Source organism: Chaetodon auriga, chromosome 16 (genome assembly GCF_051107435.1).
Source record: "Chaetodon auriga isolate fChaAug3 chromosome 16, fChaAug3.hap1, whole genome shotgun sequence".
NCBI lineage: Eukaryota > Metazoa > Chordata > Actinopteri > Chaetodontiformes > Chaetodontidae > Chaetodon > Chaetodon auriga.
Genome location: NC_135089.1, coordinates 5480579 through 5494433, shown reverse-complemented (window position 1 = coordinate 5494433; position 13855 = coordinate 5480579). Strand labels below are relative to the sequence as shown.

The 13855-nt window shown below is 46.3% G+C and overlaps 1 protein-coding gene across 3 annotated transcripts in view; it reads left to right on the top strand.

Moving 5' to 3' along the window:
- Window positions 1-13855, top strand: part of znf385c (zinc finger protein 385C) — a 118772-nt gene that overhangs the window by 81715 nt on the left and 23202 nt on the right. The gene's annotated exons all lie outside the window — the stretch shown is intronic.

Here is a 13855-nt window from a genome sequence, read left to right as displayed (position 1 = left end):
TTTCATTGCTCCTGTCATGAAAAGGGAAGCTGTAATGTGGCTAAAGCAAGTGCAGTTCATTAGCTGTGCGATGGATTAAATAACACCTATAAAAAAAAAAAAGGTGTTGCCGCCTTGCCAATACTGAGCAAAGGTACAGTTTTCAAGACCGGCGACAAGTCCCACAAACCTTGTCAGTGAGCAGTAAATAATTTTTTTATGCCATAATGGATGCTGACAGGGAAAAAAACAGATTCTGCCTCTGAGTGTCATGCAATGTGAGAAGGTGTTACCTCTGATGGGAAACATGGCAGTGAATTTATTTGAGCAGTCACAGATGATAAAAATCACCATTAACGGCAATATCCGTAGTATTATGATCAAGACTACTTTTAAAGAGTTAGCTGTTTGATTCGAGAGGCTCTAAAAACATATTTTCTCTGTCAGCTTCTTGCTGTGAGCGGTGAGGTGTTTGTAGTGTGTTCATGACTGCTTTCTGCCAAATTTAGAACGGCGTCGGCTATTTCACCTGAGACAAGACTCTACCTGTGTTTCTGGTCCTCGCTGGGCGGGAGTCATTAGACAAAGGTGACGTTGTGAACATCTGTGCACCAGAGTCTCCTAGAACTGACTTTTATATGCGGCTAATTCGCATTCAGTTAAATTGTGGTGACAAGCGTAGTCGCTGTCTGGTTTATGTTCAGAGTCGACGTTTGTTTGCTTCCTGCAGGCGAACAACGTTCAGCTCGATGGCACCAGAATCCAGGGTTCATGTCCAGACCGTGGTTTGGTTCAGGCAACAGAAGCACTTTGGTAAACGTTAGGGAAAGATCGTCATTGCTGCTGACTTTTCCTCTATAAACTAACCAAACTCATCATCAGTATCAACATTTTTGGATCTTGCCAGGTACATGAATTGATATTTTCTCAATGTGTGAATGCGAAATGTAATTCAGTCACCACTCAGGATTTAACAACATCTGAATTACAATCTGGTGACGGTTGTCGAGGTTCAGTCTTCATGAAGAAGATTAGCCTTGTTTTTAAGGACTAAACTCAATTTAATTATACTTGATTGCTGTTAAAACATAACAAAAAATCGTTTTGATTGTGGACATTACACATCAAACACTTAGATGCTTAAAATTTGCAATAAAAAAAAATCCCATTCTTTCAGTTATTACTGTTTACAATGTGGTATCTCAAGGATACGATGAAGTGGAGCTGTGTTCAAAGTAAACCCTGTCGAGCCTGAACTGGCTAATTAAAAGTAGCATCAGGTCATCTGAATGAAGGAAAACAAAAAGAAATCACTGAACGGTTATTTTACATTCAAAAATTGTTTTTAACTGGTTGAATCTGCTGTAACCTTCAATTCTTTAACCCTGAGAAAACAAGTTCAGCGTATGTAAGAACAATGCATGCTGGGAAGTCTGCTCCTGCTAGTTCTTCTTTTATAGAAATAATTTAGTGAATTAATTAAGCTTACAGCACACGTGGATTCATTCAGCTCATCAAGCTTGGTCAGATATGAAAAAATAACATAATGGTAACATAACGTGTTTTTCCATTAAGCCAATGGAAAATGATTCGTTGATTCCACTAAATTCTTGTATGTTTTAGTTTGGTGTTTGAAAAATGAACAGCTCAATGGTCTCAACATTGTTTGGGACTGAACCCACGACCTGCATGCATTTGCATTTCATTGAGAGGCCTCGCCCCGCGTTATTTATCAGATCTCCTCCTGGCCTCCTTCGCGCTCCCTGAGATCATCGGCGGCGTTGTTCCTTGCTGCCTTGAGGTCCATCGATACAGAGAGGTGATAGAGCCGTTTAGAACGAGCTGCCTGATGGGATCAGGCCTGCAAACTCCTTTTAAAATCCACCTTTAAACATTGCTTTTCGCTGATTTCGTTTACAGTTTATGAGATTTTAGCTCATTTCATTCCGTGTTCTGTTTTCATTGCGAAGCACTTTGTGGCTGTGCTTCGAAAGGCGCTCTGTAAATGAAGTTTATTAATATTATTATGATGGTGTGTACCCATAAAGCATTTTTCTCCGGCAGAAAAGCTGGCAGGTCGCCGGGATGAAGCGCTGTGCGGTGAGAGAGAAAAACGCTATATGGACACAAGCCCTAAGGCTACTGTTTCAAAATCAAAGAATACATTTATTAACCAGAGCACTCGCAGAAGAGCGAGGCACTGGCGGAGCGCTAAATATTTTTTAAATTTCTAAATGACACTGTCAAAAGCAGCTGTGGGAGCTGCGTAGAAACAGATGTTTGCACGTCTCTCTCTCTCTCTCAGCGCTGTCCACGGTTCTGAAGAGACGTCGTAACGAGTTCGCTCAGATATTCCCAGAGACGTGTCCCCACCAGCCATAAGCAAACCTGCGCCCTCGGAACAGCTACTCACCGTGCGCAGTGCACAGCCAAGCGGTAATGTAACAGCGCCACAATGAAATCCTGTTCCAGATGATTTAAGTCGATATGAGACGAGGAGTTTCTTTCTTGCAGCCAAAGCTGTGATACTCACGCTGCTACGAGTGGTGGAAACAGGAGATTCATGCGGTTCCAACAGCAGCAGGCCGAGGCTTACCACAGGCAGGCTGGGAAGAAGCCTGTTAAATCAAGATTTCACATGATGAGGGCTTAATCTAGTCAGTGTGCACTTTACAGCCCCGGCCGCTTTTGGGTGTCCGTCCATCCCGAATGACCTCGGAGCTTATTTTCCGTCTTTTCATTGGATCGTCTCCGCCGTGCCCTCCTGTGATACGTAGTAATGCTTTGACGCTTGAGGACACTTCAGCAACTTTCAATCGAGATTAATCTGTCTTTGAGATCTGCCAAGGTCTCTGTGGAGGCGCAGCTGAGAGAGAGAAAGAGAGGGCGGTTATAGAGATGGGCCATTTGTAGCTGCTGTCTCAGAGATGTGGTTCCATTCCCACTTTGCAACCAGAGGGGACAGCTCACTATATCATTCAGCCGTTTGTTATTTTGTCTGAAGCAGGAGTTGGCCGAAGGGGAGAAGTGTCTGTCTCTCTCCCCCAGTTGCCTGAAGGTGAAAGCCATGCATCACTCTGCAGAGAGGCTGCGCGTCTGTTTGCTTTTGCATGCATTCTTGTGTGTGTGTGTGTGTTCATGCAGATGTCCACATCAATATGTGTGCATAAATGGGAAGGCTTATTCTTGAGCTATCAGGTGTCAGAGGCTATTGTTCAGGCTGAGTGAACCAGATTGAATTCCTGTGATTCAGTTTGGTATTTCTTTGGTGTTAAACTAAACAAACCCGACGGGTTGCCTGTGTTTTTTGACAACATCCGCCTATTTCCAGCTCAGAGCCTCTCTATTTATCAGTCTCTGCCTGTTCCCTGTGCTTTCAGCGGCTCTCCCGTTCTTTTCTTATCTGCCTCGCCTCTCTGCTACTACATCTCATTTGTGCTCTCATACTGGTGTTAAAGATTTCATAGAGCCGAGACCGAGTTTGTGTTTCCGGCTTCACGGTGTTTATGGACTCTGTGTGGCCACGAGCGGCGGGAGATCCGCTTGCAATTCCCAGTGCTCCCCAGTGAATAGCAGTGATCCGTGTTTCTGCTGTTTCTGCTCCGGTTATTAAAAGCCAGGGGAAAGGTTACAGTAAATGCCACTCAGCCGATGTGCAGCTCAGGCTTGGCAGACGTCCCCAACCCCCCTGCCGCCCTGAGTTTCACTCTTAACATTTTGGGGAACCGTAATTTCACCTCACTTGCTCTTTCCCTCGCTACACCCCCAAAACCAGCAACCACATCCGCAGCCTCCCTTCAAAACGCCGTCCGTGCAGCCATTCCTAAAAGTCTGCCCAAGAACTAAAAAGAATGAAAAGCAAAAGGAGCCTCATACCTTCTACTGACAAATTGGCAGTTTCCTCTGAATCGTCCCTCCCCTCCTCCTCCTCCTCCTCCTCCTCTTCGTCTTCACTGCTGTCCCTCTGAGCCCCCCCACCCTCCCTGTCACCACTTCTCCCAGACGCCCTGGGCACTCATCACAGAGGTCACGCACCTGTCGCCTGCTGTAAACAGAAAATGAATAATTCAGGAGTCGGCGCTGGTTGACTGCAACAGCTGATGGTCTCTCCGTGACGAGCAAAGATTTATCCCAAGGATTCGCGTTATAATCCTCAGCTGGAATCACACTAATGAGAAACGCTCTCCGGAGAGTCTGAGGACTCATTCGCAGCCAGACCGAGTGTCCTTGACCTCTGCCGGCGATAAAGTTAGTTTGAAATGGCAGCTTGTAGCGGCACGAGAAACTTCTGCACACACACACACACACACACACACACACACACACACGCTGCTCTGGATGTTTAGATTTGCAGGAGGATCGCACAGATACAGCAGGGCAACAGGAGCTCTTAACTGGGCTAACTGCAAACAAAAGAGCATCCCTCGTGGCCTTTGCTTATTTCCTTTCCTCCTCTCCTCTCTTGTTTCTCATCCTCTCATCCCCAAGGTAACATGCCTGCAGAGGGAGCTGACCTATAACAGAGAGCCAGTTATATTTGAGAGTGGTAGCAGGTTGAGAAGCAGCGAGGCGCCGGTTGGGGCTGCCAGGTAGCTGCAGTGATTGCTTTTCACTCCTTATCGCCGCACCAGCAGGTGTCTAAGACGGGCCGTACTGCAGCACTCTGAGGGGATTCACAATTATAACACCCTGGCCACCGGCTCACCCGCCACCACCACCACCACACACACATAACTCCCATCCCCACCTCCACCCATCCTTCCCTCCGTGCCTCTTTTCTTACTCTCTTCACATCGAGTGAAATCCTGTCGCCAGTAGTAACTTAGGAATCCTGTTATGGCCTCGATCCTCCAAACACCTGCACGGGCTCTGATAAGAATCCTTATCTGCTCGGCCCCATGTCTCTTCTCTGCACCCGGGCGGAGCAGAAGGGCCCTGAGGCTGGAGTCGAGGGTGTATTACACCACCGTGGGTGGTCACATTGATTGTTTTCAACCACATTATCGTGTCTGGTGCGTCATGTTGGAGAGGGTTTGCGAGTGCGAGGAAGCAGGCAGCTGTGGCAGCGGAGCGAGGCCTTAAATCCTTTGCTGTGGTGAAGTTTTCCTATTTAAAAACACGCCGGCTGCCTGGCTCGGGTGTGCCGCCTGCAGTACAATGCCTCATATGAGGAATCATCCCTTTATGGCGTTCTCCCATCTTTGTAATTACACATGAGGAATGAGAGGAGACATCTGCATGCCAGCACTTTGAGGAGAGGAGGAAGGAGACAACAAAGGGCAGAGCAGCTTCTCACAAAGGCTTTCCAATTTGCAGCTTGCAGCTGTTTCTCTTCAGAGAGCTTGTCGAACGGCCCGTGCTCTCAGTCTGAAAAGTGGTTCACATTCCCGATGCTGATTTCGTAGCGGCCGCTGACACTTTTCCGTCCTCTTTAAAAAAGTGTTGAATGTGTCTGACTCTTCTCCTCCTTTAACAGGTGTTCAGACCTGGACGTGACGTGTCTTTCTGCGTCTGTCTTCATGGTGCGCTACTGATGCATGCAGTTGCACAAGTGTTGGAAACTGTGCGCGTGTGACTGTTTCCACATATTGAGTCGTTTGTGCACTGTGTTTGCCTGTTTCCTGACTTTTCCCCGCCATTGTTTCACCTTTGTTTAGCTGCATATGCTGTACAGGATTGAAAACCAAATGAGCTTAATGGATCCACAAGGCATGGCACTGCGACCCGTAAATTAAGTCCCACAGATGTGCTTCTGTAGATTAATCTTCACGCTCATGAGCAATTATTCTGGCAGTGACGCTGAGGCATGAGGCTGATTTGAAACAATTACAGCCCAGGTTGGGCGAAATTAGCTCATTCATTTTCCAAGGCCACTGCTGATTGAGAGTGAGGGCATTTTAAAAAGCAACCAAGGGATAATTGGTTTTTAACATTGGCATGTCCTTCAGCTAACCTTTTAACCCGAGCGTGGACATTTTAGGGTTAAATTCCTTAAACAAATGTAAGCACATGCAGCTAATTAAAATTATCTGTGAACCGAATGATCGTTGAATTGCTACCGTTTGTTTTTATGTCTGTGCGTTATCACTGTGCTAACCTTCACAGCTGGCAGACTTTCATCACCACAGACGGTCCTCTGCTGTAGCTCTCATGTAACTGTCTTTCTCTTCCTCAAATATAATAACGTATAATATTATAATTGTAATGAATAATATAAGAGCTGCCCACCACTTTCCTGCTATGTGTTGAAAGCTAGAAAAAATGATTTGGCCCTACAGCGAGGACTTGAAAAGAACAGGAAAGCTTCGCTTTTTATAGCCAGTACACATTTCCATTAAGAGTTTTAATTGGCCGTAGACACATGCCTGAAAGCAGAATTCAAATGAGGTGTGTTGTAAGAAAAGTCTAAAACAAAGAAGCTGGAAAGGCGGAATGAGTGAGGAAAGAGACATTTTGTGAAAAACAAATTCAGGTGGAATGGGAGTAGATGATCAGCAGGCCATTTGATGGCAAGGAAAAACGCTGCTCTGGAAGGCAATTTACTGGCTGACTGCAAATACAACATGCTTAGCAGGAGATCTTTTGCATAACAATTTTTGCCGGTGTCGTTTATTTAAAGAAAGACAGCGTTCTCGCCTGCGACACCTGAGAGTCTCAGAATAGCTGTGTAAATGAATTATCAGTTGTAAAGAGCGTTTCGCCCCTGTGTGTGTGTCTCATGTTCGTCTGTGGGAATCTCAGGAGAGGGTAGCTGCACCACGCTCAGCACAGCTACAACTTCATTTTCATTTCACTTTCGCCACAGCCTCATGCCCACCTTTATGTCTCCGTGTGTGAGCGAGTGTTTTCATCCCTCGCTCCTCTCATCTCTACAGCTGAGGAGTTAAAATTAGAAAGCCACCTCTGTCTTGTGCTTATTTTCTCCAGCGCGCCACACTCCTCTGCCTTGAGGATCCAACCCGCCCGGCTCGCCCACCATATCTAATCAATTTATAATGAGTTGTCTCACTTGGCATGATGGCTGTGTGACGCTTGGTTGACCAGCCTGATATTTATTCATGTAAAAAACGATGTCGCACTTAATGCCACTTCCACAAATGACTCAATTTGCTGAGGAAATGAACCTCATCTGAGTTCCTGTCAATCCTGCAGAATTTCCCAGACCTGGGTTCTGCACAGTGTGGGCATGGCGCTGCTCTGAGTTAGCTCAGACTTGTTTTTGTGGCGTGCCACTGCAAGATGCTAATGCTAGTTATGATAATGTAAGTGGAGACGAGGCCGCCGACTCTCTCAGACAGATGTTTAAACTATTTGCCATATTTTACCTTTGATCATTTCCCTCCATTTAAACAGTGTGCATGTTCTAAAAGTTGATTTTGTTTCTAGCTGGAGGGAAAGGTCCGACAGCTGTCATTATCTTTTTAAAGCAAAGGGAGGAGATTAGGAAAAGTGTGGGCGACTTATTAAAACTGCTCACCCTAAGGCTTGAAAGCAGAAAAAACAAAACAAAAAAAATGATGTTTCTTTTCACTTTTTTTTTTCCCTCTTTGCTGTTTATCGTCTCGTTGAAGTTCTGTGTACAGCTGCAGAGCAATGGCTGGCCATAGGCACCATCTGCATAGATTAATGTGTTTGATATTTCCCTCCTCCACCTCCTTTTTCCTGTGGAGCATCAGGAATCGGTGGCATCTCTGTTTCCCGCCCGTAGCCGGCTGCCTCATAGGGCTTCGCAGTGGGGAAGCTGAGCAATTTGTTTCTGGATGGCTCCAGGCTTATCGTCTCAGCTTGACAGATGGGCCTTGCCTCTGCTCAGGTTGGGTTCTGTAGCACCGCGACGCTCGCCGCTTGCCTGACAGAACTCATTATAGACACTCCCCAGGAGAAGAAGCATCTCCGCGAGGTCCTGTTACCACTGCCGGACTGCCACAACTCACCGTGGAGCCAAACGCCGTGGAGCCGCACATACAGCTGAAACTTTTAATTTAGGACTTAGTCATTGATGAGCTGCCAACCTGAAGATATTTCATGTCAAAAGAAGCAGCCATTAATGTGATGATGTAGCATTCTTATAGCAAGAAAAGAGACAATTTACAGCTGATTAAATTAGAGCAATTTCAGGGTCATGTCTCTCAGTACTTCTCAGAGCTGAAGCATTAACTTGTTTGTCAATGCTAGTAACACAAGCAGAGGTTGCTATCTCTCTCTGATGAGACAGCATCCCTGCTAAAGCCAAAGGCTCCATATTGATCTTGTTTAAAATTCAGTGTCAGGTCATATTTTATTTATTGGCTGTAAATTAGCCTCGATACACCTTTATCCACTCTGTGATGGAGCTGCCTGGAGTCTAAATCTACTTCTAAATCTCCTGCACACTTACCTCACATCATTCGTCTCTTCATTTTGCATTCTGTGATTAATGAAGTGCTAAAACAGCCCCGATGATGTAACTTTACCCGAGCCAGCCGGAGAGCAGAAGCCTGACTGAGCACAGGTGAGGTTTTGGGGTCAACAGAGAGGTAAACTCGACGGATTCGGTGTCTGACTTTGTATAATTCCTCTAAAATTACGTGTGAAAGAAAAGTTATGAAGTCATCTGCCTTCCTGAGAGCGCTCTATTTTCAGTCGTGGGTCAAACTGTGCTTAGCCTTGCATATAATCAGGCCATATCGAGCAGTCTGCCACCTCCTGCAATCCAGGGAAAGAAGGAGAAAGGAGGACAGAACTACATATGAGAGATTTTTAAAGAGCAGATTAGCCTAAAATAGGAAAGGAAGTGCTGCGATTAGAAATAATCCTCATAAGAAATATCTTCGTAACCTTATTAGAGATGGACTCCGGTATCTCTGCTGGAAAGATCTCAGCCACCACTTTTATCATGTAAATGTTTTGATCCCTGCTAGCTCTTCTCCCCTCACATGGACACTCAGACTGGGGAGGACAAGCCGACTGTTCAGACATCAAACAGGGTAAAGTTGGAGCCGTGTTCCGCTCAAATATTCCTCGCACATATTTGACGCATAAGCTGTATCTGCCTGCTGCACACACACCGGAATACAAACTGTCATGTGCAGCACACGCAGCATTAACTCGCACACTCCAGTACACAGTATACAGCGCAGTGCAGCCACCTTACCTAATAGCCCAGGTAAGATGAGGAAATGAGACAGAGAGGATAAAATTAGAGGGTTCTTGGTAGAGATTTTAAATTGCATGCCATTGCCAATAGTTAACGTTTCTCTACTGAGGCTGGAAAGTGGCTCGCAGACATGAAAGTCTCCAAAAAGGTCAATTTGAAAGCAAAAGCAGTCAGAGACATGTATTTATTAGACCGCTTTCATGGTTTGCCTCTCATATGTAGAATAATGCCTTATGCATCACAATGAGATCGTCGCTGCAGCTGGAGAGAAACACGTAATTCTCCCTTATTTCATGCAACTGAACTCATCAAATTGGCTTAGTTGAGGGCTAATTGAAGTTCTAGCACCATCTCTGCACTGTTTCATCTAATCAGTCCGGTAACATCTTAAAGTCAGGTTTGCAGATTATCATCACACTTGAAGGGGGGAGTGGAAAGTAAAAGTGAGGGAGGTGACGGCGGTGGATGGAGAGGAATAAAGAGCGTCGGTCTTTAATTAAAACTGATTGTGGTTAATGTTCTCCGTCCATGCCATAACGGTTCCCACGGTGGCCCTCACGCCACCCCCTGATCAAGCGGAAGCTAATTGGCTGTTGAGAGTCACTTTTCTCTCTCTCCTCGCCCTCCCTCTTTGTCTCTCTCTCTCTCTCTGTGTCTCGCTGGAGTACATTTGGACATCCAGAGGCAGTGCAATGTCATTTCATGCCCTCGAATGGCCGTGAGTCTCTAATACACCATGAGGCCAATTTACAATTTCCAGGCACTGCGAGAGTGAGACTGCCATTTGTATGCATGGCACGTCGTGGGTTATTTCATACCTCAGTCAATAAAAAAAGTCTCTGTCGGTTGGGTTATTGTAACTTGAAAGGTCCGGTTCAATATAGTTGCTGGTTCTTCCAGCCCTGTCAGATCCAGTCCCATCAGCCCACGGCGTGAGGCCGGGCAGCGATGTTTTGGGCAGCTGGGGGATGGTGAAACTGTATGGCAACAGTGTGGTAGATGCACAATGAGCAGCATCCTGTTACGGCTCTGAGGGTGCATGTCAGGACTCGACTGTCTGCACATTTGGTGCTAGCATATGAGGACTGTGCTGAACATCATCAAAAAGAGAGGCAATTTTGTGTACTTGGCAACTGACGAAAGACTCATCCACATGGTGCAGAGTAATTACGCTCATATTGTGCCTTCGCTTAGCGCTCATCATTTCACCGGTCAGCAATTTCCCTTGCAAATTCCTGTTCGGCTCGTTCGAGTTTAGATGTGTAGATATTCATTATCACAGCTGGATAATCAGATCAGAGGCCCGGTGGCGTAGGTCTAACTGACAGTCCAACTGTTCCTCAGCAGGCAGTCACAGCTGAGCGGCAGAGACGTGGTGCATAATGCCCTTAAATTCTGCAGAAATCAACAAAGACAATAGCTCCTACCGCAGTGATCCCACAATCACTTGTCTCTGCGCAGAAAAAAACCCACAAAACCAGACAAAGCCAACTCCATCTCTTGTGGATTCTTTTAAAATGTTCTTACACAAAGGATTTCATCATGTTTTCTGCCAGGCTCTATAGGAAGCCGCATAATGAAAGGCTCTCTCTGAGTTTCCCTTCTCTGCTGTGGTTGCTGAAGGCAGCAGGAGTAGTCTTGTACGTTATTTTACCTCAACAAGCATCCTTTTGTCTTTTTATACGAACGGGATAACCAAAGTCACATGTCCTCGTGGGTCCGCCAGGGTAGCGGCACAGTTTCCTTGTTTTTTTTTTCTGCCTCTGTGAGCTAGTTGTTGGTCTATAACAAAAATAAAACTTGGACGTAGTCTCCATGACGTCACCCATAGCTGTCTGAAGCCGAGTTGGGCCGAATGAAGCCTGGTTGCTGAAACTAGCAGCTAGCTGTCACTCAAAGCAGACATGCTCATAATTATGCATAACTTTAAAACTTGATATAAATGAGTGAGTTACGTAGAAATTCACCACATGTGCAGAGAGCAAAGACTGTAAATATGCTTATTTCTGCCCTAAAGTTGGATATTTTAATATGGGGGTCTATGGGGATTGAGGGAGCCAGCCTCAAGTGGCCATTTGAGGAACTGCAGCGTTGGCTTCATTTCTCAGTGGCAGAGGTTGCTGTTTGGTCTATAATAGTCTCACCTTACTCCTTCCTTTGCTCCGGTCACAATGATTACAGCCTCTTTGTTACTTGAACGCAAACCTTTGTCGTTTCCGGGCACTTGCTTAAACCACTGATGACAGTCCTGGTCTGTTTCAAGTTTACGTTTCAGGCTCATTCAAAGAGAAATCGTGGGCTTTCTTAGAGAGGCCGGACAGCAAAGCGAAGGTGTATATCCACTCACCCAACTCCAAGACCCTGCTGTGCCAGCATCTATCCCACATAATTACACTGGGCCACAAATAGAAAGGCAGTTTTCTCTCCTCCCCGACCCTCTCCGGCTCTCCTTCCTGTGCTGCTCAGCAGCAGTTTGCAGGGATACGCAGAGCATGGGGGCGGGGTGGAGGTATTTAGATGTGAGAAAAGGCAATTTGTCAGAAACCTAAGGGAGCACTGGAGTGATGGCAAGAGAATAACAGTAAAATGACGAAAGGATTGAATGGCTAATTCTGTGAAGAGGAATGAGGAGGGAGGGCTCAGTATGTTTGCTTGTGTGCACTGGAATCATTATTTTCTCAGATGAGCAAGTAGAAAATAATTGAAAAATCAATGTTTGAATTCTGCGGCTCAGATGCGCTACGCAAACATACACACAGCCGAGTAGATGCGATGTGACGGTGGCTGTTGTGTAACCCAAGCCCAGTGAGTCATGAGAGGGAGGAATGCGTTGTTGTGATGGTTGGAGGAGGAGGAGGAGGCCTGCCTGGGGAGGGACTGGCGGAGACGGTCAGCTCTGTTAGCAAAGTCATCTGGGAGAGAGAAAAAGGGGCCGGACGTTTGCTTTGGGGCCTTGCCTCAACTGCCAGTGACGGTCGTCTGGACCCCGGACCACAAGTGAGGCGTAAATAAACCCGAGCCTTGACGCAGACATGACTCTGGACAGGAGGAACATATGTGCACACAACCGCATCCGCGTGCAGACACGCACATATGGCACAAATATTAAATGAGTGGAAAATGACGCAGTGTGATAGAAGGAGGTTATCAGGGGCTGCAGGCTGAAATAAGGCAGGCTTCCTGCTTACACACACACACACACACACACACACACACACAGAAATGTGCTTGAACACTCAAAAATGTATGTTGCTTTGCTTTAAATTGTACTCTTACTGGAATGACACAATATGTGCCAAGTGCAAAATTATACCTTGTTTGATTTTGTGTGTGCGTGTGCGTCTGTGTGTGTGTGTGTGTGTGTGTGTGTGTGTGTGTGTGTGTGTGTGTGCATCTTATGACTGTTGTATTGACTTCCCCCCTCGCCCTGGGAGCTATTTGTTTTCAGAGGTGCGTAGGCAGTTCTGTTTGTATGCGTTTGTGTGCGCGCCTGTGATTCTTGTCTGGTACATGCGAGCCGAGCGCACACACTCCTTCGCTCGCTGTCGTACATGCCTGGATTTGGGCTGCGCCTCCGTGGCAGCGTTATCATCCAAAGAGGCAAACAGCCAGCCTCTGATTTAATAAGCTGCCTAGGGAGCCACTGAGAGGTGGGGAAGCACTATCAGCTGATAACTGTCCTCCCTGCAAGCCCAGCTTTTTCCTCTGATAGCCCAGCCAAGAGAAGACTTCTCCTTGTTTTCTGTGTGTGTGTGTGTGTGTGTGTGTGTGTGTGTGTGTGTGTGTGTGTGTGTGAGAGCGAACCCCCGCCGGCTGCCGCCCACGTGTCTGTAGGCCGCGTCCGTCCTGTGCCTCCTCTCTCTGGGTGTCAGACAGACAGCAGAGGAGAGCCCACACATGGCAAAGGCAGGCCTGAGCACAGCGCTGAGGAACATATGCTCAGAGCTCCACTCCTTCAGCCCCCCCCACACACACACACACACACTAACCACACACACCCCACGCCATGAAAGCCTATCCTGCCAAGCCGCAGAAAGCCACGGGCCAGAATATTAAGCCCCCCATCTATCACTCTGCTCTGTACTTCACACACAGCGTCCAGCACTACCATCAGCAACCTTGAAACCAATGCAAAGAGAGAAAAAAATACTACTAATGTGCCTCGACAAAGAAGACAAAACAAAAATTTACAGAGCAACTGCTGTGCTTTATTTGACAGATTCTATTGTTTTGTGGACTGTGATGACTTTGTAGCTGCGTTGGAGCAGTCTTTAGGTGAGCGATAAGTGGAGTGGCTCGATATTTCATCCAGTCTGTGGGAAATTATGTGCCAGAGCCAGTGGAGAAGGAAGTGTGTGCTTTATGTGACAAAGCGAAAAACAAAAATAAGGATGAGATGGAAGAGCTCAACATCTGGTCAGCTTCATTTGAGCATTTCACATTAAACATTTCTAAAATTTGGTGTTCATTCAGTCTTTTGCCATAATAATGAAGTAATTTTATTCCAGAAAACTGATTTCTCTGTAGCATACAGAGCCTCACTCTAACCTCCGCGCACCCCCAGCTATGAATTTATTACAGCTGTCTTTGTGACACCAGTGTTTCTGTCTTCACCTTTCTGTTTTTCCCTCTGAAATCTTGCACCCCCACCTTGAAAAGGAGCTATTTATCGTCCAATCTTTTCTATTTCCAAGCCGCTGGTATTATTTCAAGGTCAGTTATTGCTTTTTTTGCGTGTGC